The sequence below is a fragment of the Tympanuchus pallidicinctus genome, unplaced genomic scaffold (assembly GCF_026119805.1).
Source record: "Tympanuchus pallidicinctus isolate F22 unplaced genomic scaffold, pur_lepc_1.0 scaffold10, whole genome shotgun sequence".
Taxonomy (NCBI): domain Eukaryota; kingdom Metazoa; phylum Chordata; class Aves; order Galliformes; family Phasianidae; genus Tympanuchus; species Tympanuchus pallidicinctus.
The window spans coordinates 19,935,969-19,961,438 of record NW_026294619.1 but is presented as its reverse complement, the minus strand read 5'-3'; the positions used below and the strand labels follow the sequence as shown (position 1 = coordinate 19,961,438).

The 25,470-nt window shown below is 38.5% G+C and overlaps 1 long non-coding RNA gene across 1 annotated transcript in view; it reads right to left on the bottom strand.

The window, feature by feature from the left end:
* The window catches only part of LOC128072929 (uncharacterized), a 261,184-nt gene that overhangs the window by 8,265 nt on the left and 227,449 nt on the right, over positions 1-25,470 (bottom strand). Inside the window, exon 7 of the long non-coding RNA XR_008202525.1 lies at positions 23,709-23,752. This is a non-coding gene — a long non-coding RNA (uncharacterized LOC128072929). The remainder of the gene's footprint in view (positions 1-23,708; positions 23,753-25,470) is intronic.

The following is a 25,470-nucleotide window of genomic DNA, read 5'->3' as shown; positions in this document are numbered from 1 at the left end:
TGAAATAACCTTCATATGACTGATAGCCAGCCTCAGAAAGGATGGCTGATTTTGATCCCCTGTGTACTTTGGAGGACTGTATTACCCCAGTACCTGAAGAAGATAAAGTTATAGACATATACGTGGTTGGACGAAAACATGCCATATGCTACTTTTCTTCTTAAAGCAAATTCAGTCCACTGAGTAAATAAGCATTTGTAATGTAACAGATTAGGGGTAGGAAAGGAAAAAAAGGCACCAATAACAACAATCACCAGGGCCATTAATCTCCTTAAAGCGACCTGCCAGATCTTGGCAGTATAGAAGCAACAGACTTCTTCATTTTTTGGAAAGAACACAAATACAGTACTGTGGCTGATTACTTCTCCAGATATATTGGTTTGGCTGTACTTATATAGACCTCACTGGCACACACTGTCCAGAAATAAAGTAAATAGTTGAGAAACATGAAGTCCTCATGTCAGATAATGGGCCTTTAAAACAATCAAAGTGTTTACAGAGAACTTTTATGTTCAACATTGTTGTCATAATTAATTTTACCCCTAGAGAAATGGAAAAAAGGTAGAGATGTAAAGTGCATGAAATAGCACCGATTAAAAGAAAAGCAAAACCCACAATCCTTCAGCAAAAATTAACGGCTTGATATAAAACTCTTCTAGTCAGTCAACAACCACTGCACCTGGATCTGCTCCTGCAGAATTTCTGATGGTAAGAAGATTAAAGACGATTCTATCCATGGCACCCAGACAGCCTTAAACTAAATGTTCCAGCTCAAAGGAATGCTAAACATGAGAAGGTGAAACAAAAATCCATCAACAACAAATGTCAATGCTTGGCACATTGCAAAACCACTGCCTGACCTGAGATCAGGGACTGGAGCTTTCAGACATTAGAATTTATTCAGAATTAAGCACCTAGCCACCTTCCTATGACATTCAGAAGGATTTCGTTAGAGAACGTGAACTGATCAGCAGTGTTTTCTGGTACAACAAGGAAACAATCAAGGATCTTTTTGAATTCCCTAATGAAATGTGAACTGCTTAGGAGGTTTCCCCCAGGACCGCTTTAGAAGCCAGAACAACCCTCCCAAAGAATTGAACTTAAAACTGTATGTGTATGCTCCTTGTGCTCGTGTGTTTGAGTTTTAGAAATGTTGATTTGTCATTTTAATTTTCAGCGTGATTGCCAGACAGAACCAGAATATGTTGTAAGGGTAGGACAAGAAACAGGACAAGTTCAGAAAGGGGTTTTCCTGGCAGCAGCGTGAGCCACGTTCTTATTTAAAATATCAAATTACAATAAATATTTCATATTGTATGAGGTCACTTGTATCCAGACATTACCATTTTCTAGAATAAAATACTGCTTTTCACACTGGGAAAGGTTTACACTAAACTCCATCAATCTGAGCTGATGTACTATGAACATCTTGTTCTTCCCTCTTGTGACAGAAACCTTTTGTGGTTTTGAACTGTCAAATGCAGGCAGTTATATACAGTCCAATCTCAGTGTACAGTTATCCACTATCTGTCCTTTCATATAATAAACAAATCTGATTTAAACCTGGACTATTAAAAACCTTGACAGAAAGAAACATACTACATGTAAGTATAGAGGCTGAATCACAGAATTACAGAATCGTCAGAATTGGAAGGGACTTCTGGAGATCATCTTCGTCCAGAGCTCTGCTAAAACAGTTCCCTACAGTAGATTTCACAGGAAAGTGTCCAGGTGGGTTTTGAATATCCTCAGACAAGGAGACTCCACAACTTCTCTGGGCAGCCTTGTCCAGTGCTCTGTTACCCTCACAGTAAAGAATTTTTTCTTATGTTCTGTGTGCTCCAATTTGTGCTCTCTTGCCCTGTCATTGGGCAACATTGAAGGCCTAAATGGTTTATCTTATGCCATCAGATTATCTCATTTATTAAAAATTTCCCCACTGTGAAACAATTTATTTCAGCAAATATTAAATTACAATATTAGTAAAGCTGTAAAAATTAAATGACAACAATTATATTTTAAAAAATTATATACAAAAAATCAAACTCCTGTAAGAGGTGAAATAGAATCACATAGCATGTTAACCAAGCATCCCAAATGGCTGCAGTTTTGCCTGAAGTTTCCTGCCATATTACCTGGTGCCCCATGCTCTTCCCAAACAATTGTGCAGTGTGATCAAGGTGTTATCCATTTTCGCTGTCAGACCAGTTCTCCCCCGACACCCTACCTTCTGCCCTTGCTTTATGGAAGTCTTCTTACTTAGGTATTCTGTGTACAACAAAACAGGATTTGCAGGGGATACAGATACAGGAACACACACCTTATAGTTCCTAAAGTTGGCCAAGTCAGCTACTTCTTCAAAACTGTCAAGATATTTAGAAGCAGAGCTAAAATCATAAATAGCTTTACTGATGAAAATGCAAGTATGTAGAAAATTCCACCACTTTGAGTTGAGGGATCAATTTGAAGACCTACATTTTGTAGTGGGTTTTTTTTTTTTTTTGGCCTCCAGAGAGGCCATGATAGCTTTGCAGTTTTGAAATCATGCCCTAGCTCTTGCAGAGTAAGAGGAAGACTCAGTGGAGCAATTCCACACTGAAAATATCCTGAAATAAGTAAAATCTTTGCCTCTGATATCAATAAAGATAAAATCTCCTCATAATATTGTTCTGTTTGTTAGACTTTAGTTTACTTGAAAATAAAACATGAGTTATTTTGGATGTTGGTGAAACATGTTTGCCTAATTCATTTGCTATTACATATTTCCAGTTCAGGAGATTTGCTGAGAGTCTTTGGCTCTGACAGGTGTACCTGACAGAGGTGCAGCTTCAGAAAAAGTCAAAGTCTTGCCAAAAATCATACATACCAAGGCAGAATATTATCATTCTAGACTTCTTCTCAAGGAATTCTCAAAGGAATAGGGAACTGGTATGGTAGATGAGAGGGAACATCTCCAAAGCATCTTTCTTATTGTAGATGGGCTGATGTGTCCCTAGGACTCCTATTCCCTCTTGCACTACCACACATGGGTACATAAGGCTCTCTTAGCTCCTGACTTTGTTGCCTGCATGGACATGGAAAGGGCCGAAACCAGTCTCCTGACAAGAGAGTGCAATAATATGCCCTCTCAAGAGTTTTCAGAGGTCCAGTGGCACAGAAAAATCCACAAAAGATATCGCAGGAGCAACAATCTTCCCACTAGTCTCATCAAAATCTAAGTCTCATCAAAATGATTTTGTGTATGCTTGCACCGGGACTCCATTATGTCCCATTACTTTATTTATTCCATAACAATATTTACTAAGTTTTCATCAATTTAGCATGATAAATTTGCATGTCAGAAGGAATGGAAAGTCAGAAAATTACCAGTTCCAGATTTAGGACTGAAGTACAGAACATTTCTCAACATAGTTAGGGATGTACAGCTCTTTCTGTGTCAGACAAATAAAAACTGAAACATCCAAAAGGAAAATCTGAGTGAGTTTTCCTGTCGGTCAGCAATTCAGACAAGCGTTAATACAGGCTGGTTATAAGTATACTTTTCTGTGCACATTTTATATATACATAACTACTTTAAACCGTATATACATCTATATAAGATACACGTAAATGTATTTCTTGAAGTCAAACTTATGCTTAACAAAGATATATTAAATTAAACAGACTTGCCAAGAAGGGAATCTGCACAAGAGAATACTGGTATACAAGCAGAATGTATTTTGTATTCCTGCATAAGATTTCCTCTAAAATCTTGGTAGAAAAGGAAATTAAGGAAGACAAACTGAACTGTGATGCTTAGGGAGTCCCTTGATTCTGCCTGTCAAAGTTTCAAGCCTGCTTGGGGCCTCAGGGGAGTCTGGCTGTTCCTGCTCCTCCTCTGCCAACCAGACAGTAACGGCCCACTGCTTTTATTCATTACCCTGAATGTAATGCACTAAATTTAACAAGTAACACACTCAGCGGGAATTTATTGGCCTTTTGCAGCATGATTGCAAGGTAGGATATGGATATGGATTCCAATTACTGCTGACACCCAGATAAGATGAACAAAGCCTATATATATGATTGTTATTAATCAAAGGTAATATCTGGTATTATAGGGAAACAAAAAACAAAACGAGAATAATTTAAAAATACTTAGCTAAACATTTTTTTTTAAATCAAAATATTTGTCATTCCAAATAAAATTATACTGTTATTTCCTAGCTAGGAATTACAAAGGGGGTAGTATATTATACAAATAGCCAGAAAGAAAATTTAAAACAACATTTATTCATTATAAAACAATATGCAGAAAATTCACATCCCAGGAGATGTAATACGCTGTGAGAAGCCTGGAACAAAAATATGCATACATTCACAATTATGTACATATTAACGATCATTAAACAAAATAAAAATTGGTAATGTCTTCCAGAGAGCTGAGATTCATATTCATCTGACAGTATTAAAAGATGGGATAGGAAGGAATTAATTTTTCTTGTTCACATCTGGAGTTTAAATAGGTACAATATGAATGGGCAAAGAACAAGCCAAAGACCACTGTTTGAAAATTCCAGAAATGAACAGATGTGAAACACATGTATATCTGTCCCAAACCCCTCCCAGGTGAGTAAAGAATCTAGCCACTCAGCTATCTCTGATTGTCTTTGCTTTATAACACTGCAGCCCACAGCACATTAAATACTGGGGATATTCAAAGCAGTACGAGGCAAGGAGTTCATCTCCATAGCATTCAGAATTTCCATTCAGCTTGAACCTAGAAGATGAAAGTCTTTTTCAAGCTATCCAAACCATTAAGATCTGCAGAGTGCAGCCAGAAAGCTTGTGAAATTTCTCATTACTGTCCTGATATTCCTGATAATTCAAGCTGAGTGTATCAGATGGAGAACGTTTTCTGATAACAACTCTATTCTTTTTACAAACCATAAGCAAGAGGCATTACTTTTCAAAAACAAGGAGTTAAAAAGATGAAATTTCAATTTCTGAAAAGATACGACAGTACAATTTGCTTGAAATTCAGCAAGTCTGCTGTTCTCAGGCTACCTCAGATTCCTACAGATAAAACATATCTATATGTTTGTCCAAAAATTATTCCAAAAATGACACTTCAAATGCCACACTGGTCCTTCCTGGCTGAACCTTATGACTCTTTCCTGTTTCCTGAGAAGCTATTCCCTTGTACCCCGTTTATTTCCCCGTCCCTTCAGTACTGGTAAAAGCCTATGTATTTGCCCAAGGGGATAGAAGTGGCACCAGCAGTTGTCTCATACAAACCATCACAAACCTTTTAGTGCAGCTCCCAGAAACGAAGCACAAAGCAAATACTTGGAGACTAAATTTCAAAGGGAACTTCACCAGTTCTTTTGTACTTAATGACTTAATTCTACAAGTTGTTGTTATCATGCTATCCACATAAACTGAAGTGTGCATATCAGTTATTATGTGTATAACGTGTGTTAGCTTGCCTTTTCTGGGATGCTTGCTCTCACTTGTTGTAGGAGAGAGACCAGTCTACTGATGGTGGGGGCTGTATTTTTCACCACTCTTGTGGAGAGAAATGTCATGAGCAAATGAGCACCCATGTCTTGGTTATAACATAGATAAAGTACAAGGTGTAGAAATATACACATCTCTTAAAGTGAGCAAAGGTAGAAGGGGAGATGCATATTGATTTCAATGAAAACAATCTTTTAGTGACATAGAAAAAACAATTATATTTTCTCGCCTCATTTTTGTGATTCTACCTGATATGTAAAAGTGTTCTTAGACTGAGTGCAGAGGGTATTAATAGAATAAATACAGAGGAATCACATACTTTTTAGGAAAAAAATACTTTTTAAACAGACTCTATGTACATTATACATTTATATATGTAACAAACGTGTATATAAACTTCCATTTATATGAACCTATCACATGGGTTTGCTATGTGTGTATGAACAATGGATTATATGAGAGCAGAAAATCATTTTTTGCTGCATTTGTTGCTGTAAGGTATTACTGATAAATGTTTGATTACATATGTACATTATTTCAAACTGAGAAACTGTTGGGTTGGTGATACAGCGTTGGTATCAAAGAGGTCTTTTATTTTTATTAATAACTCTAATATTTTCTTGCATCCTGTGAAGTTTTTCACTGAGGGAGAAAGTGAAGCAGCTAAAATTTTGATTCATCAGGGCTTGCAGATATGTATATAACTCCAACCTTGAGAGAAATGTTTGCCAGAGCTTCATAAATAAAGACTTAGCTAATAAGTGAATTACTAAACTGCCCTTTTTCCCAAATATTGGTCTTAGAGAGTTTGGGTTCAGACCTCAAAAGAAGAGCTATTTCTTTCGCTAAAATACAGCCTTTTGCAATCCTTGCTGATGTTACAATAAATGCATAGAAGCTATGTGCATGTGATGGCGTACACATCATTTTGTAGAGAACATGAAATAAAAAGCAGTATACTCATATTCCAACTAGCTGCTTATGTAGAACAATGAAACAAAACAAGGGTGGCTATTGTAGCTTGTCAGCATTGCAACAAACGTTAAAACTTCATCCTTTTGTTCTCAAATGTTAATGGAAAAAATAACAACATCTGAAAAAGATTACAATTTAAAATGGTAATGATACATTTGTCTCAAGAGAATTTGTATTCTGTCTGCAAATCAATCAAGATATGCTGAAACAATTTAGAGAGAAATCACAGCTGAATACCTAAAATCCTGGGAACAAAGAATGGTACCTGCATATAGGACACAGCTGGCAATACCCAACAACAGACAGAGAAATGAATTTTGTAAATGTATAAACTCATCAATTCTGATACCTTCTACTATAAATGATGTGATTTTTGTATACAGCGTACTCTCAAGAAAAATATTGTGCCTTCCATATTTTTGCTAGCACGTGCTATGGAAGTATATTAGATCAGACTCTCATGATTGGAATAAAATCACTAAAATGTGGATCAGGTCGATAACTTTAATGCAAAATACTATCTTCCTTTTTTTTCTTATGAATTTTTCACAATGCTTTTAACACACTAATCCTTAAAAATCATTTAAGCAATAAGATTGGGAGAAGGCATCACACTGGAAGGGAATAATTTCATGCCTCAGATGTGTTGTGAAGCATGAGGATGAAGAATGAGTGGCTTCACTCACCTGAGAAGTGCAATGAGTCCCAGAACTGCACTGCCTAAAGTATCTTATTGCTATTACAACATGGAAATTATTTTAGAAAAGGTCACACCCACAGAGCTAGTAGGAATGATTAGATATGAGTGATCAAGGCGGCAACCATACAGACTGTAATTTAGTGTTCAATAAATAAGAGAGCTCCACCACCATGCTTTTAAAAATAATGTGTACATTTTAAAGATTAAAAAGAACCTCCTTGCTCAGGGGAAGTGCTGCCCTGGCCAAGCATGCCTGTCAAAGCTCAGCTACAGCAACGTAGAAAATATGATATTTGAGCTACTGCCCCAGAAGATATCAATGGTGATGTTTGTCCAAACCCAAAGTTTTCAGGAGATGCAAAGGCATTTCTGCACTTGCAAAGGTGAATGTCACTCCCCCTCAACTGGTTTGAACTCAGTGTGCAAGAAACAGCTGATGGGAAGCACCCATTTCCTCTTACTCTGCCAAGTCTGACCCTGGGAGCAGCCATGATCTACCTGGGTTGGACAGCACTAAAGAAGAAAAGCTTTGTGTCCCACTGGGACACTGTTAGAGACAGTTAGGATGCTGTTAGAGAAAGCAAATATTTAAAATGTTATTATTAGTTTTGTTGTAGCTTTTATCACCATTTTGTTTCTTTTACAATGAAAAATCACTTCCCTTCTGAAGAGTTGAGACAACATGACATCTATTTTATGCAGATTTTCTATTAAAATAATAATGAAAACAGAGGTTTCAAAAAATGAAACTTTAAAAATACCATCCATCATTTTGTAGACAACTGGCTGCAGTTGGGTTTGCTGATGTACCATCTAATTGGATTCCTCTATGGCATATTATCAACTATTGAATGGAAAATTGAATGGAAACGACATTTTGATTTTGGAAAAAAAAAGAGCTGCTTTTTTTTTTTTTTTTTTTTTTTTTTTTTTTAAACATTGGAATCCTAGCTAGTTTTTGAAGTATTATCATCTTTCCCTATCAGGTTTATACTAAGATCACTCTCCTATTTTCATTCTTGGCATATGTTTACAATGTAACCCTACCAAACAGTCTACCAGTATTTTCTTCTCTATCCGTACATTACATACATATATTATATCATAATTTACCATTATCTTCAGGAGATTTCTTTAATTTTATGACAACCTTTTATTACATTTTTTCTGGTAATCCAAGCAGGAAAAAAAAAAAAAAAAAAAAAAAAAAAAAAAAAAAAAAAAAAAAAAAAAAAAAAAACAATAAAAGAAACAAAGGGAAAAAAAGAAAAAAAGTAGTTTCCAATTTTAAACCAGCATATTTTGTACTACTGCTAGTCTGCTCTGAAGACCTGATGTTTTGATCCAGGTATCTGATGTACTTTTGACTTTGCCATCACAATGATGCATTAAAATTATGAAACTTCTAGTTTTGCTCCTCTGAAAGTACTATTCAAAGTTATTCAAAGAAAGGATAAAGAGTAGTAACTAATCAAAAGGATGAAGAATACTTAAGGAAGTATTCCCAGTCAAGGTACATAACCAACACATGATACCATGTAAATACGTTGAGTAGCCAACCACAACAGCAATGTACAGAGGCAGATCTTATCAAAGAGTAGTGACATTTAATCATGCTATATAAATTTAGAAGGTGGAAAGACTCCCACCATTTCCAGCCTCCTTGTGCTGAAAGACTATCAGTTAAAACAGACATATGAAGGAATGTAACAAACAGAATTTGAGTGTTTTCTTGCTTGTTTCCATTTATCTTTCGTTCTGCAGAAATACTGTAAAGTGAAAAAAAATGTTTTAAACAGTAAAGGAAGTCTCACATTCAAGATAAATTTATAAGGCATTTACTGATGGTCAGAATGCAAAAGTGCTGTAATTTACTCCTCCTAGAATGAACTTCTTGTATTGTCTGATTTTTACAGATTTCCCTGGGAATAAACAGAACCAACAATATCACTGATCTCAGCACCAGAAAGAAGGCTGGATCTTGCAAAGCTTTGTCTTTCACATTGGAGAGCATCAGCTATGGAAGGTCTTCAGGGGCTGAGGAGGACTTCCCAGGTCTGCATCCCGTGGAAGAATTTGATTTCCAGCCAGTTGTGGCAAACAAGCTATGTTGTGCTGGGCAGTGGGCTCGGTTACCTCCACCAAAGGTTTCTTGGCGTAAGAATTCTGCCTGCTCCAGCTGGAAATTGCAAAATGGCAACAAAGCAATTTTCCTGTGTTTTTTCCTTGCGAGATGGTTTGCATGCCCTCATTTGCAGATGTTGTCAGGACAATGTCAGGTTGCTTTAGGCCAAACATTCAGATTGCTTATCTATATTTTATAAAACTTAATCCCACTGGCAATATTTGTTTGATTTCTCTAGTGGTTCCAATGAAAACAGTGTTTTATTTGGCTTTAAACTCTGATCATAGATGAAACATTACAGGACTATGCCAGATATGAGGGCCAGACATTGAAACTAACTCTAAGCAAAAATTGAAACTACTTAATCTGCTTATTAGTATAAGAGCTGCAAAAAGAGGGAAAAAAAAAAAACTAAAAAAAAAAAAAATAATAAAAAATTGCTTACACAAAGAAATACATTCTGATTTATTTTCATGTGGTTATATATAATGGAATTATATATGCCTATGATTCTTTTTATACTGGAAAATATTCCTTTTCAGTGGCTCGGTGCATTTGCCTCTTTTTTGTGCATTAACAGACCTTGATGCTTTGCAACGTGCTACGGGTGCAGTACTACCAGCTTCCCGGCTCTGAGCCGCAGGGTCCCAGCCGTGGCAATGCTCATTAGCAGGCGGCAGTTGGATAATTTATCAGCCAGCCGGCACGTGGAGCTTCACATCTCTCGTCTGCAATTCAAGGGGGACATTTCCCTCCAGCCTACTCCCACTCCCAGTTTAACCCTTCAGCAAAACTTCTGCACTATCTTTGCAAGGAGTCCTAATCCACACTAAATATGCTAATCAAGAAATACCTTGAGGGTCTTTTTTGATCATTTCAGTTAAACACATATGCTAAACCTGCAGCTTTCAGTGTTATCTTCAGTGAGGAGTCACTGTCTCTGCTATAGGAAATACTGTTTGCTTTCTCCTGTATAATAGGCAGGTTTTAAACGCACTGTTTTTTATTAACAACCGCAGGCTGAAAGATTAGCTCAGGAGGATAAGTCCCATGGGGCAGCATGAATGCCCTGTCTGAGCACTCTGACCTCCCAGCCAAAAGGCATGGCCACAAATATTGGGTGGGGAGGGGATAGAAGTTGAGATGTACACTCTGCTGGGATCTCCATCAGTGTGCTTGCAGCGAATGACTTTGATGCGGCAGCCCCATGATGGATAGCAGTAGAAGTCCATCAATTTTTGCAGCTAGCCTTTTTTTTTTTGCTGTGAGACTCCCCAGAAAGAAAAGTGTCAATAGGAAACACAGATGGGGCAGGTCTCAGAGGCACTGCAGTGTGCGTTGCCAGATAGCCAGAGAGAAGCCATCGCCCCAGAGAAATGGCTGCATGACTCCTACACCAGCAGTCTTGTACTTCTCAGAAAAGCCCTCTGGGATCTGCTGGCTGTGGGAGAGAAACCTGCCTAACTCTGAGTTTGAAAAACTTTGCCTCCTCCCATGGACATGTTATGGAAATATCTGCTAGCAAAATCTCATGGAACTTTCCTCCAATCGATATTTTTTCTTGCAGGCTTTTCCATAGATAGAAGAGGCTTATATGCCTGTAAGATCATGTTACACTGAGTACGAACACTGGAAAGGAGGAGGACTGAGAACTGTGCTGAAGAAAATGGCGGATCTTCCTCCTCCTTGCCTCCCAACACCAGTGAGCGGCTGAGCCCAGGAGATGCTGCGCTCCTACCCACCTAGGGACGGGAGGCTTGTGGTGGAAGGGAAGAGAAAAGGAACAGCACTGAGGTTAATTCAGAATGGGTGCTCCTTCCTCAGAGCCTTGCCCTCTCACCACAGGTACGGCTGAGGATGGAGCCCTGTGTACTAAAACAGACCCTATGTAAATATTCTGACTTCCTGAGTGAAGCAAAAAATGCCGACACCACAATTTGTGGTTCTGTTATTTAAAGGGTCACTAATCAAGTGGTGAACTTACCTTGCCAACAAATCTACGCATGGGCAGCCCATACTCATGTGGCACTGCCCACCCTGCCTCTCTTATGCACTTAGCCATCTCCTGCCTCGCTGGGCTCAGTCGAACCTGGGCAGCGAGCCCTGAGGGCTCACTGGGGTGTGCTGTGTTCAGGACTGTGGGAAATGCCAGCCATAGCCACCAACAGCAGCTCTACAGCAGTGACAAGACTGGGAAGGGTTAAAGTTTTGTCTGTGACACTGAAATTGAGGCCAGCTGTAGGTCATATTCACGTCCCAGTCACAGGAAAATGAACCTGTGAGACAGAACCTAATTATCTGCTAAACCAAAAGCCAGTCTCAGTTCAATAACTTACGACAGAGCTGGCAGCCAGATATAGTGTTGCCATGGTAACACTGAAAAAAAATCCACTGCAGTAGAGAACAAGAAGGAAAAGAAGGAGACTGTAACCCTAAATATGCTGTAGCCATTTGATCTTAGACAAGTGGATATGTCTAAAGAGCCGGATTGCTACAACTGTCTATCCACTTTAATATCCTCTATAATTACTGAAATGAAAAATGCAATTACAGTGTGCTCTGAGCTAAAAACCAGGAGTCACTGGCTAACTGAGAATTAATTTTAGAGGGAACAATATCAGCTTCTTCCCCCTCTCAACACACACAGACTTACAAGTATGTGGGGGCTGGAGAGCAGAGGCGCCTGCTTCCCGCTAGTCCGAAATCACTTCATGCCAATCAAGCCCTCCGTTTTCACCATCACCTTCCCCTCCTCCCTCTCCTTCCGCCACAAGCAATTATACATGAGGGAAAAGTTTAGCAGAGCACATCATTAAAACTCTCACTTTGTAGATGGCAATGTCTGAATGACTTGCGGCTATGAGTGACATGAGTTTACAGGTCTCAGCAAAACTCCCCAGAATGGTCCCTTGTAGGAGACAAGTCAGAGACCATGTAGTAGAGCACCCATCTGTGAGGACCACAGAACCACGATCATTTTTGCAGAGATATGGATTTGGTATCAAAAAGATCCATTGTGATTTCATGGGAGAACGTGCGTCTGATTATATGTGTGCCTGTTAAAGACTGAGATTTTAAATGAAGTATCATGGTTAGAGACTACAATTCAAAACAAATCAAGCATTTTTTTTTTGGCCTGCACTGCTAAGAGGTGTCCTCAGCTTGCTGCCAGAGCTCTCCATGCTACCCAGAGCAGCTTGCTAACAGTGAGACTTGGCCCCCAGAAGCTGGCGACTGCATGGTTTCCGACTCTCACATAGCCGTGATATGCAGAGTCAAAATGTTCTTGCTGATGTCTTACTAATTTTATGAGAGATTTCTCAAAAATAATAGTATTTGAGGGGATTTGGATAGCAAAATCATTTCCAACCCAAATGTGATTAAAAAATATTATTCATATTTTTACTGTGTAAGCTTTTTCCTTTTTTTTTTCTGACTGGGTAAAGTGAAGTTCAGATTTAGCAGTCCTTCTTCTGAAAAGGCTCTCATTCCAGTAATAACGCTGTCTGAATAAGTAATATGCATCCAGGTATGGTGTCTTCTGAAGTGGGTTATGTATCAATCACAGATGTGCAGTACTGTGTAGGTAATGAAAAGAAGCAAAATTCATTCAGCAGTAAGTTATTGGTATTCTGGCTGTTTTTTTAAAGATACAAAAACAAACAAGAAAATACCACCCAAAGAGCACAAACCTACAAACACAAAACTCACCACATGCAACACATTCTGTTGGTCTTTCCATATCTCTGTACTGTTTAAGACTAGCATCCTGATCTTGTAAATGCTAACTATCAGCATCTAGTCCAAGGAGTAGTTAGATTCAGCTGGTAGAGGTGTGTGGCACCTGCAGTGAATTTGAGCACGACCCTTCTATACATGCAAAGGTTTTGTTAACAGTAATGTGAATCTAAGTGGGATCACAGCACCATTTTCAATGAGCCAGCCTGACACTCAGGGTAACTGAGGTCTGCTAAAGTCAGAGGGCCTGAGCTTGTTTATGCTGTTCATGAATTTGGCATGGCTAAAAATATAAATGACATTGTGCTTCTCTTCAGTTGAGATCCATATTTCTGAAATGCTAGCAATGTGCTTTTCAACCAGTCAGAATGTGCTGAGTTTCTTCAAACTGTGTAAAGGATTTTTAAGAGTCTTCAGTGGCTGCTGGAAATTGGCGTTAATGCACTGATTTTCAGTGCTCACAGAGTAAACTCAGGAAACTGATAACTCATTTTTGAGAGAAATTTGCTAACAATGCCCCTGAACCTTTCCTACAAAGAACAATCTCAGAGGAAATTTAGAGGCATGAACAAAGCAAAAGAAAGGGCAAACTATTGGCAAAAGGAAATATGTACAGAATGGAAATTCTGCTTCCATTTAAAGAAGCAAAACAAAAATACTCCTCTTTCATACATGGAATAAGGAGCAAAAATCTGAATTAGCCACTCGGATGCATCTGTTTCCCCCTGAGACTGCAGGCAGTCTAAAAGAGTGCTACCAAAAACAGAACTGCTTTATCCATCTCAATTACACTGACCTGCTGAGAAAAGATAGGCTCAAAGCAGAGTTCTGGTTCAGGTTTGTGCTCCCACTGCATAGTGGAGCCATCTCTATTAGCTGTACTTTGGATATATCCATAATAATGAATGGAGATTTTTCTGGAAAAGAAGAAACTATCCTCCTCTATGATGTTAGCGACATGTTTTTTCCTAACAAATCCATGGATTGCACACTTTAAGCTGCTCATCACAGCCATGAAAGGGGTGAAGTACAGCACTGACATAGCAAGTGTGTACACAGCTGAAATCCGAACAAATCTTTTAGTTGTAGAAAACAGCAGGAAAAGACTGCTAAAGAAAAAGAGAGCACTATTTTGTACTGTTAGAAACATTAGAGACAGACACTGATTAAACAGTTTATCTTCCAACTTCAATGTTAAAAAAATAAAGAAAAAAGAAAAAAGAAAATGTGGCAGTGGTTAAATTCTGGTTTTACATTCATGTATAAAACTCTATCTTACTTAAATCTGAGTTACATGCAAACATCCATTGACAGATTTCACTACACTGTGTTTTCACTCAACTTCCTCTGAGAATACAAATTCCAAAAATAAAGTGGGTTGTGATAGTCACACAGGAATATTTTAAGAGAGATGCATTTTTCTGAACAAAGTACTCAGTTTGCAAGGTCCGTGGGAGTCTAAATGGATAGGACACAACACTGGTTTCCCATTTGTAGTTACCTAGTGCTGTCTGAGATGCCCTGCTGTGCCTCAGACACCTATTTGAGGCTGGCACTTATGTTGCACAGAACCTACAGACTTGGGGCCTTTCGGAGAAGATCAATAGGATGACCTAAGGCAAAGAGAATGAGAAACCTTCCAATAATGTGTCTAGTACTTTAACAGTCATTATCATTAGGACAAGGAAGCTATATTCCTTTTAACACGTGACATGAAGAGTCATTTCTAAGGATATTGGCAGCCCCAAGCCCAATGGCCCTCCAGAGGGCTGGTAGCTTGGGCCTGGTGTTGCTCTATCCACTCACAGCACAGCCCACTTGGAAATGTGCACAGCACACAAGAGAAACCTCAACCAAAATATTCTTTGTTTTCTGAGTGGACTGGAAAGCTGTAAGCAGCTTTCCAACTGCCCTGCGTAGTTATATGCCCTAGTGACAAATGGGAGAAAAGTGCCACCCATGTGATGGGCAGTTTAAATGACTAAGCAAAGGAGACAGCAATAGAGAAGTGGTGTATTTTGTCCTGGGTTAGCTGAATGATGTTTATACAGTATGAACTGTATTTTCTTACTTAGATTGGTCAGCACTGTGCTCACAACAACTAAATTTAAATTTTGACTATGCTGTTAGGTCAAAGACAAATGCTGCAGAAGCATATGAACAAATTTAACAGGCCTCTTTGACTGTGCTATAGTTGTCCTAATGAACTAGAATTACACAGGAAAGTAGCTTTACTTGATCTAATCCTTCCCAAATCAGCAGTTACCAATAGATATTGAATTTTGATTTTGAAACAAGAATTTTGTGACTGTCTTAAAAATAGGGAGTATTGATTACTTCAGATAGTCTTGCGTATAAGCGCACAATTTACAAATTGTGAATCATCCAATCAAGCTGCTGTATCAAAAGCTAAAATTTCTGTTTGTGCTAAACAAAGAATATTTAAACTTTTGGTCCATTAAGAATATAATAGTTATGTCATATAGCCTGGATAGTTTTAAATTGCTTTAAATGACACACGGGGAGGTTGCGTGATTTGTTACTATCTTTGTTGCAGTTTTTAGATCCTGAACTAAATATTGTATTTCTTTGCCTAGACCTAAACAGAAATTTTCAGTCTGCTAAAATCCTTTTTCAGAGCTAGTATTCAGGTTTGATTCAGGCGTCAATGCAAACTTTTCATTTTGTTGCTGAAATCTGTGCCTCTGTAGGTACGATGTCCTGACAACACCTGCCAGTGTGCATTACACTGTTCTCTCTGCAATTTGGAGATATGAAAGTAAGAAAAGATCAAGTTCATGGTATGAGGCTTTGGAGGAATGGAAATAGTTTAAGTGCTTTGTAAGAATGGTAACCACTCTTAAAAATGTTTACTTTTCAAGACATCTTAGCAACTGAAGCCAAAGACAAAAATTCTCCTGGAACGTCACAAGGCCACAGCATTTCTTTATGGAATCTAAATGGCTGCAGGATGTTTCTGTCTTTCTTTGTACCAATAAAAACTGCCTTGAGAATACCACAGCACCAAATCTTGTAGTTCCTATCTTTTTCACCTTGAAATCTCTCCACTGTACAGAACAGTGTGTCACTGGAAAATTTTGCCAATAAACTATGTTTATAATTAAAAACAAAATAAACAAACAAAAAACAGGGTAATCTGTCAGATAACAGCACATTACAAATTCTATCTGTCAAAAAATCACTTGGAGAAAACAAATTGAGAAAAATAATGCAGATTGAATAGAAGTGTAATGCCTTACAAGAAGAAGTCCATGCAAACTACTTACATAGACTCCCAACATTTTCTCAGTCCCCTTCAGTCACAAATGGATCTGTAGATGTAGATATCATGGAAATATTTGTAACCAAGAACAGATAGCATTATTACAGTAACAAAAGACTCTCTGCAACAAAAGTAATGCAACAAATGCATAGAAGAAACAAAAAAAGTCTGCCAAGGGTGCTTAAATAGGTTGGTACCATTTATTAGTTACTGGATTACAGTCTGCAGTGGACAGGAAAACACAACAGAGCAGTATCACTATACCCGTCCCAATCTTATCCTTTTACCCAGGAATGTGCTGGCAGCTATTGTCAGTGAAAAGATTCTGGGCAAAGATGCTAGCAATTTGCTAGATTGTTAACATTTCTTTCCACACCAGCACCCTCTGTTTTGCTGCTCCTTAAGATATGCTGAGATAAAGCCAATGGACAGTGTCTAGACATCACATACCTATGGTCTTTGAAAGTCATTTGATGCACTAGGTCTGTGTTATACATGCATGGGTTTAATGAGGTTCTTATCAGATTTTCAGTAGTATTGTACAGCAGGCAAGAAAGAGAAAAAGTGAAAAATCCTTACCTTTGATTTCATACCTGTTGCTATTGACACGGCTACATATTTCATGCTATTCTGTTTGAGGGGCTTAAGCATGGTATGACCACCTTTGTATGCTAAGGACGTTTTCCTTTTTCAACTTCAAGAGGGATTGAATCTGTTAGTAAATTTGAGCACAGCTTGCTAATTTGGCTTAGTTTATCATACGTGCATTACATCTTGCCACCTTCCCCCTTCCCTCCCTCCCTTTTTTTATTACTGAAGTGTCCTCCAGATGGTTTTGTTTCTCTGAATGAGGAAACAGAAATTTTGCAAAGCATGGTATCTCCTTGTTCAACAATTGGAAAGACAACTTCAGGGTCATTACTGGACCTTCAGGCACTGAAGGTCTGGTGGTGACTCAAAGCCTTGAGTCAGGACAGCGATTGCACAATACCTATCCAGGACACAAGGGAGTTGCTCCCAAAAACAGCCTTACTCTGTAAGACCTGTTGTGCTTTGTATCAGACATTTCAAGGGAGGCAGGTTTTGGATAATATTTACTTGTATTTGTTCGTGCAACAGTACTGGAATTATTACAGTTGCAATACTTATTCCCCTTCCTCCTTGATTGCAGATATTTTGCCACAACAGTGTGTTTACAGATTTAGGAAAAAGGAGAAAGGAGAATGGAGAAAGGAGAAGGGAAAGGAGAAGGAGAGGGAAACAGGAAGGGGAAGGGGAAAGGGACGGGAAAGTGAAAGACTTGGTGCTCTGACCACTGTCCTGTGGAGCCTATTCCAGGGCCCAACCACTCTCTAGTGGAGAATCTTTTCCTAGCCCCAACCTAGCCCTCCCCTGACACAGCTCCACGGCGTTCCTTCAGGCCCTGTCGCTGTCACACCACAGAGCTCAGTGCCGCCCCTCTACTCCCTGCGAGGAGCTGCAGCTGCCATCAGGCCTCCCTTCAGCTCCTCTGCTCTGTGCTGAGCCAGCCTTGGCACTTCAGCCTGTCCTCACATGTCTTTGCCCTTTACCACTCTTCACCACCTTCGTTACCCTTCTTTGGATACTTTTTAGTAGTTCTGTGTCCTTCTAACACTGCAGTGCCCAAAGCTGCATGGAGTGCTCAATGTGAGGCCACACATTGCTTAGCAGAGCAGGACAATCCCTTCCCTCTCCCTGCTGGCAGTGCTGGGCCTGATGCACTCCAGGTACGGTTGGCCTTTTGGGCTGCCAGGGCACGCTGCTGTCTCATGTTCAGCTTGTTTCCACACGCTCTGAGACATTCCTTTCTTTCCATCGAATGTAGGCTACCTACTGGAAGTAGGAGGTGGTAAAAGGGTATGATATTTCAGGTTGCACAAAGGAGCTGTGCCCATCACCTTCAACAGGCTGTCAGAAAAGCAAGTTACTTTCCCACGCCTACATGGAACCTGGTCCTATGATGCATTGCTTACACACACATATTTCAATAGCATTAAACTGTATGCTGGAAATGAAAGTAACTGTAAAACACAATCCTTTATCAAGATCACGGAAATTCTGAATAAGACACAAAAAAAAAGAACAAGACAAGGACTGGAGTAGTATCCTAAGATTTGTGAAATGAAATTGATTTCCATTCAAATGAGGTCTTTTACTTTTCTTGAAAATGTCAAGGTGTCAGCCTTGGCCATTACCAGACTGTGATTTATAGTAGAGACAAAGTGATAATACTCAGGTGACTGTCTGGGACTGTACTGCTATGTCTGGAAAGGCTACAGATGACAGCCATTTCTTTTTCTTAACCAACTTGCGTTGCTTATCTTAGAATCAGCCTTCTCACACTTCTCCTCCCTAAATCCTTGATAGAGAAATGATAAAGCAGATAGGCTTGAAGATTTACTGAGATCACACAAATAAGCATCGTAAAGGGAGTAGGCTACAGGACTTGGGAGAAACACATAAAAAATAATCCTCTAGCTAACTGTATCTTAGCTATTTGGATGAATACCTGTGAAATGTAAGACTGACTGCCTGCTTTCAGCACATGGATATGTTTTAATCCATCTGTATAATCTATTTCTGTAATTCAAGTATACTAGAAGAAAGAAAATGCTTAAACTAAGGAAGTTTTCAGATAGCAAGAATAGTACACTTGTAATTTCCTTTTAAAATTAAACACAATTTATTAAATAAGTAAAATACTGGAAGTTAAAAGTTACTTGGCTGTTACTTGAATAAACACTGCTGAGCTAATTCTGTTAGTTCTCTCATTGGTATGAAAATCAGCTTGCATAAACGTAAGAAGTACCAATAGTTAAGATGCTAAACTCCTACTAATTTCAATTGGAATGATGTACCTTCAAGTAGCTCAGACAAGCCTTTTTCAAATCTACTTCTCTCTTTATCTTCAGCTACAGTTGCAGTCTCAGTATAGTGGAATGAAAGAGAAAATACAGTATATGGGTAAGAAAGTCAGCTAAAAGAAAAGAGGAATTACTAGCGCACCAAATTATACCATCCTGACACTGGATATCTGGTCCTGCTACTAGTACTTGCAGAGGACACTGACAAACTGAGCAAACTGAGAAGAGTTTACAAAAAAAAAAAAAAAAAAAAAAAAAAAGAATTAGCAACATTATTCAATCTTTCCAAAAATGTATCTTCCAGTAAGGAACTGAAGACAATCTCATTAGCTTAACAATGAAAAAGCTAAGAGGTGATTGATAGCAAATGACCATTTAAATTATCATGAAAAAAAATCAGTAGCTGGAAGCATAATTTTTTTAATAACAAATTAATAGACTAATGGGACACTATTCCTCAGGAGGTTATAGATTCTTTGTAATTCTGAATCCTAAAATATACATGCAAACCAAATAGAAATTGTTGGTGTTGATGTGGGAGTTGCTTGGTGAATTTTGGTTTTGCATGTTTTATGGAGGAAGTCAGACTAGATGATTGAGTTTGCCTTGGCAGCAGACATGATATTTCTACTATGTGTGGGAGATGCAGTGGAGGAGATAAGGTTAAAAAAAAAGAGGGAAGGAAAGAAATAGGAGCTGTCTGGTTGTCTTCTTTGCATAGTGAATGTAAGGTGCAAACCTTGTGCCGTACTATGTTTTATACTTGAGTAAACGGTAGATGGGACAGATTATAGGATGGCATTCAGGCACAAGTTCTGCCATGTGGCAGGAGAGTCTGCAAATCCACTAAAAAGACACCTGCGGATGTTAAAGTCTGCTGCCATTTCATAATCTGAGCTGGATTGTCAGATGCAGGCCTTTTTTGGGTATAGCCAAATCATACAGAACATGATTTCTACCATACAGTCTATAAACATTTCAGAAAAATTCTTATCTTGGTAATCTTGAGCTACTACATTCATTTTGCTACTTGCTATTGCAGAAAATCATTCAAAGATATTAATCAACAAAATAAGTAAATGTGGATGCCAAACTATGTTAAGTCTCAATAAAAATTAAATGAACATTAGGATATGAGATCTCATAATTTGTTAAAATGTGCACCCTTGCCTTCCCAGGCATAGTTAGTGCAAACACTCAAAGGAAAAAATAACGCACTGATCACTGACCATTTCTCTATTGTTATTTGCATTATACTGCAGCCTCAGAACTCTAATGAAAGTTCAGGAACCCCTGTGCTCACTGCTGTGCTCCCTATTAGCAGCAATCCCCATGCAAAATGGCCCTGGGTTTGCACAGGCAGTGTTTCAGGGAAAAAAAAAAAGAAAAAAAAGGAAAGGTTTGCTCTCTGAAATGGAGCTTAAGAGAATTGACTGTGTTCTTGCTGGGTGCCAGAAAGTGACTCGGAATCTTTGGCCATTGGTGTAGGGAAGAAGAACACGTAGGCAGCAGTTTGGAAAACATTTGAAGGGTTTTAAAAAAGTTTTAGTTATTGCATGTAGTAATTTTGATTTCCCACTAGCATTTAAGGAATGATTACCAAATTTTAGAAAGCCAAACTGCAGTCTTCGGAATTTATTAACTCATAAAAACCTACCAAAGTGCAATACCAAGATACCGGCAACACCCACAAGAACCCCTAACCCTGTGAGTCAGTGCGAGAGGCTTCCAGCACCACGTTGGTAAGCAGTCTTGCCTTTAAACGTTTGTCCATTTTTTTTTAGAATCGGATCCTCCAATGACTCCTAAAACAGTAATATCTCGACCATATTCCTCTATTTCAGTATGAGGCACGTTTGAAAGAATTAATATCCAAAATAATATGCTGACATAATAAACACTAGAGGAGCAGTACCTCCCAGGTTTATCTACAAAGTAACAGTCAGTCTAAGTTACTGAATACTCCAGTGTGTATATAAATACATTACTGTAAGTGCTGTGAATCTTCAGCCTTGTGAGAAATCTTCCTAACAGAGAGATGAACCCTCCACCCTCAGGGAAAAGCTGTAAATCCAGGCACAAAATGGCTGCCCCGGCCATTTTGCAGGGCAGGCTGGATCACTGCTGAGGCCAGCACCACTCTGGGCCTGCACAAATACAGAGGGTGATCCACTGCCTGCCTTCCCGTCAGCTCAGGGTCCATGGCCAGCAAGGGCAGCCCACATCAAGGATTTGTAGAGCAGAGGGCTGCATGTCTGCTCTCTGCCCAGAGTGGAGCAGGATCCCCAAAATTGTTGAAAATGTTAACCCAGCTAAATGCTAGTGGCAAATAATTGTTCCGTGGCAAATACTTAATCACATCACAAGCAGAAGCTACCTGTGCTGGAGAAAGGTGCAGAAAGTCATTTCACATATCCTCACCCCCACATTACTGCTATTAAACCTGTTTTACAAATCATCCTCTGTTCAGCCGTGTGGATGCTGCAGCTATCCTGCCATTCTTGGGAAGACAATGATTAAGAAGTTCATGTGGAGGACGGTAACTATTAAGCAAATATATTATCCCTGACTTTTCTTAACAGGGATGAGGGAGGGGACACAGATTCTGTTAAAACTTACAGTTAGGGACAATTTAAATGCGTTTAATTTTGAAGGTGAAGAACTACCACGGAGACACATAATGACAAGAAGTGGAAGCCTAGCTGATTCAAACTCCTGGAAGAAGGGAGCTAGCATCCTGTAGGACCTTATACTACAGCCGTAGAAGGACTAAAACAAAGAGATGGTCATTATGGAGGATGAGAAGGTGAGAGGGGGCAGCTGCCCAGTGTAATGGCCTGTAACTAGGAATATTGCAGTTCTATCTCACAGAATAACCCCTGGCAGAAAAACAATTAGCTCATCCAATTCTACCATGTACACATAAAATTTAGAAGGAGAGAGACTTAGAAATCACAGGAGGATCCCACAAGCAAACTTATTTCTATGCACAAAGTTGTTTCCTTCACATCAAAGGCATTTTGTAGAGAGTGCAGAATAGACAGTGAACCATGAAGACTGTTCCACTGCTAACTGTCTCACTGGTGTGAAAATCAGTATATAAATCGGATAAAAAGAATTTACTTATTTATGCATTGAAGATACTCTCTTCATCTGATTTACCTTCATCTGATGGAGGTGCTTTCTGAAAAGGGAAGCATTATGAAGAAATGCATTCTGCTAGGAAAGGCTTGAGCTGGAAATTAAATCCTGTGCTAAACTTTTCAAGAAGTATCTACCTTCACTGAACTCTTTTCATGGTCCTGCTTATTTCTACTTTAAACTTCTCGTTTATTGTACTTTAAGCTCCATCAGTGAATGTAAATGGGGTTTCACTATACGTTTAGTGCATTCAAGCATTCTTTGTTACAGTTCCCACCCTGGTGCATTATGTGAGCTCTGCCACGGAAGTCCAGCAGTCGGTTTGTTTTCTGCTATTAATAAAAGAACCTACTTTTCGCCACTTCTTTGAAGAAGTTGAAAGGGCTACATGTTAGAGGGGGAGGTGGTGGGGAACAGACTGTGGTGTAATCCCCAAACGCAAATGCTGTCTAGATTAGAAACCTCCCAGAAGAAAATCTACAAATGCTAAGACTGTGCTTTTTGTGTGATGAACAGTAGAGCAATAACTTAGCCACATACTGGGTTCTGCCTAATGCTTAAGGAGCCTACTAGGTGAAAGGAATTAAATGAAAAAAAAATCTTCCAATTGGCTCTGTGCCGATGCTAGCCAACCCTTTCAGTACCCAGTGACTTACTAGTGGAACTATTTTCATTTGTATTTCATCACTAAGGTTTCTTAATATAATACTTCGGATTCTGTTAAAATAAATAAACGCAAGAAAAAAAACACACAATATAAAACAAAACAAAAAAAGCAACAACCCGCCAAATGGGATTTACACATTGCCAGTGTTTTTACAGTCCAGGAAAAGCTTAATTAAAGGGGTGGTACATGTCTCTGCTGAATAGCTGTTTTTCCTTCATACCTTCCCATGCACAACACGCACACATCCAAGAAAAGAGGCTGGGGGTGGGGGTGGTGCAAGAAAATGTCCCCAAAACCATTGCCCAAATTACCAGCCTTAAACCGCTCAGTACAATCTTGCAGGTTTGCATGGCCACTTAAATAAATATGTGTCCCTAGCAAAAAATCAGAACCTGCTCATAACAACTCAAAAGTAGAAGAAAAGTACAGAATATTATCTGTCTTTTCCTCTGTGTTATTCAAGTGATCATTTTCTTATCTAGTTTACTGTGCAATTACTAAGTAATCCTTAATTCCTAAATAAGCAAGAACAGGAGTAACGATAGCAATCGCAAAAGCCAACCAGATAAACTTTATTGTATAATCAACTGGATGATTCTCTGATTTATTTTAAATCCTACTTATTAGATTAAAAATGTTTATAAAGATAAAATCATTTTAGCATTGTTGATCTTAACAATCATATGTTCACTTACTCTCATAGGATTCCATAGTCGACCCACCTGTTGTAACGCAGGCACTGTAAGCAAAACATAGCTTAGCACAAAAATTAATACAGTTAGGTGCCATTAAGAATATAACTCATTGGGTAAGAATAACTCTGATGGCGCTGGGGAGTGGAATGATGTAGCACTCAACAAACTCTGAAGATGACCTATGGTAAGTATCAGGGAAGGCAAAACGAGGTGATGAACATTTTGTTTACATGGGATAAAAATACTTGAACAGAAAAAAAAAAATAATCTATTTTGTGAGCGATACAGCTCCAGCTGGCATTTTTATAGGATTCCAGATATTTTTTCTGTTACACATCTCTGTATGACTACCTAGTTAGCCTAGACAGTGGATCTTTCTTTTTCCTTTATTTTTTTTATTTTTCTTTTGTGTACCACAGATGGTTCCTGCGCAGAGATGGCTGCATTTCGGTGTAAAATTAACTATCTAGTCAAGAACTGAGCATAATCATCATATGGGCAAATCAAAATGATGGCTACAATTGCTGCCTACAGAAATTTTTGCTGCAGTGCATATTAACACACCCAAAAAAAAAAAAAAATGTTGTGTTAGCTAATAGTGAATGTGCTGATTTTCATTACCCATGGAAATGTGTAACATCTTATGTTAAATTTCATTGACATTTTTCATCAAGTGTGTATAGCAATGCTCTGAAATGTGATAATTGTAGACTCTTGTTGTACAACTTTGAGTAAAATATTCGTTCCTCTAATTCCAGCAGTAATTAACTTGGATTGGAATTCCCCTGACTCATGTAGCAGTCTTCAACATTATATTAATGGCTCCTAGTGTTTATATAGTTTGAATAGAAATTCTATCCCATAAACGTAATATTTTATTAAGGCACTAAAGATTTTCGGGTTAAAGAAAAGTATTGATCGAATCACCCTAGCCTGAGCTGTAAAGGATTTTTCTGGCTTAGGTTTAAAATGAAACAGTATCTTGTTAAAACTTGAAATGCTTGAGAGATGAAGTTCTGGAAAATTGTTGCATCTCTCATGAAGACTAAAAATTAAAGTAGACAATTATCATAATAATAACCCAGTTGTACATGGCAGACAAAAGAGAAGCTAATACTTCTTTCTCTTTTTTGACTGATGTTTTGTTGGGCTGCAGCTAAACAGCACTTTAAGTTGACAGTAAATTAGCAAACAATATGAGGGAGGAAAAAAGAAAGAAAATCATGCAGGGGTTAAGATGTTTATGTAAAACAGTGATTTTCCTTTTTAAAATTAAAACGTACAAATAAGCTGGTGTCAGAGACTAGGTGATCCTTCATTTCCACTGCATTGAGCAAGCTCACATCAGCAGCAGACAGCCGTTAATATATGCGTCTGGCTCAGTCTGGTCTACCAACTAGGAATTCATCGAATTGTTAATATCATTCCTTTTTTGTATGCACCACACATCATTTTCACTCTCTCTCTCCCTCTCTCCCCCTCACGCTCTCTCCCCTTTGCAAGAGCTTGTGTTTTGGTTTTTTGTTTTTGTTGTAGCACAAGCTGATTACTCTGAAATCACATATTAAGTAGCATTTAGAAGCATTTTGTACTGGAAGAGCAAAAAGTCATATAGAAACGGGAGTATATTAAAATTCTGCACATATAGCCTACCAGTGATGTTTCCATTTATTTGCACTAATAGATACAGCTTTCATACACTGATTAAGTGTAAATAAGACAGCTTTTTGTGAGGTGTCTGCAGGCACTGTCACATAGTCGT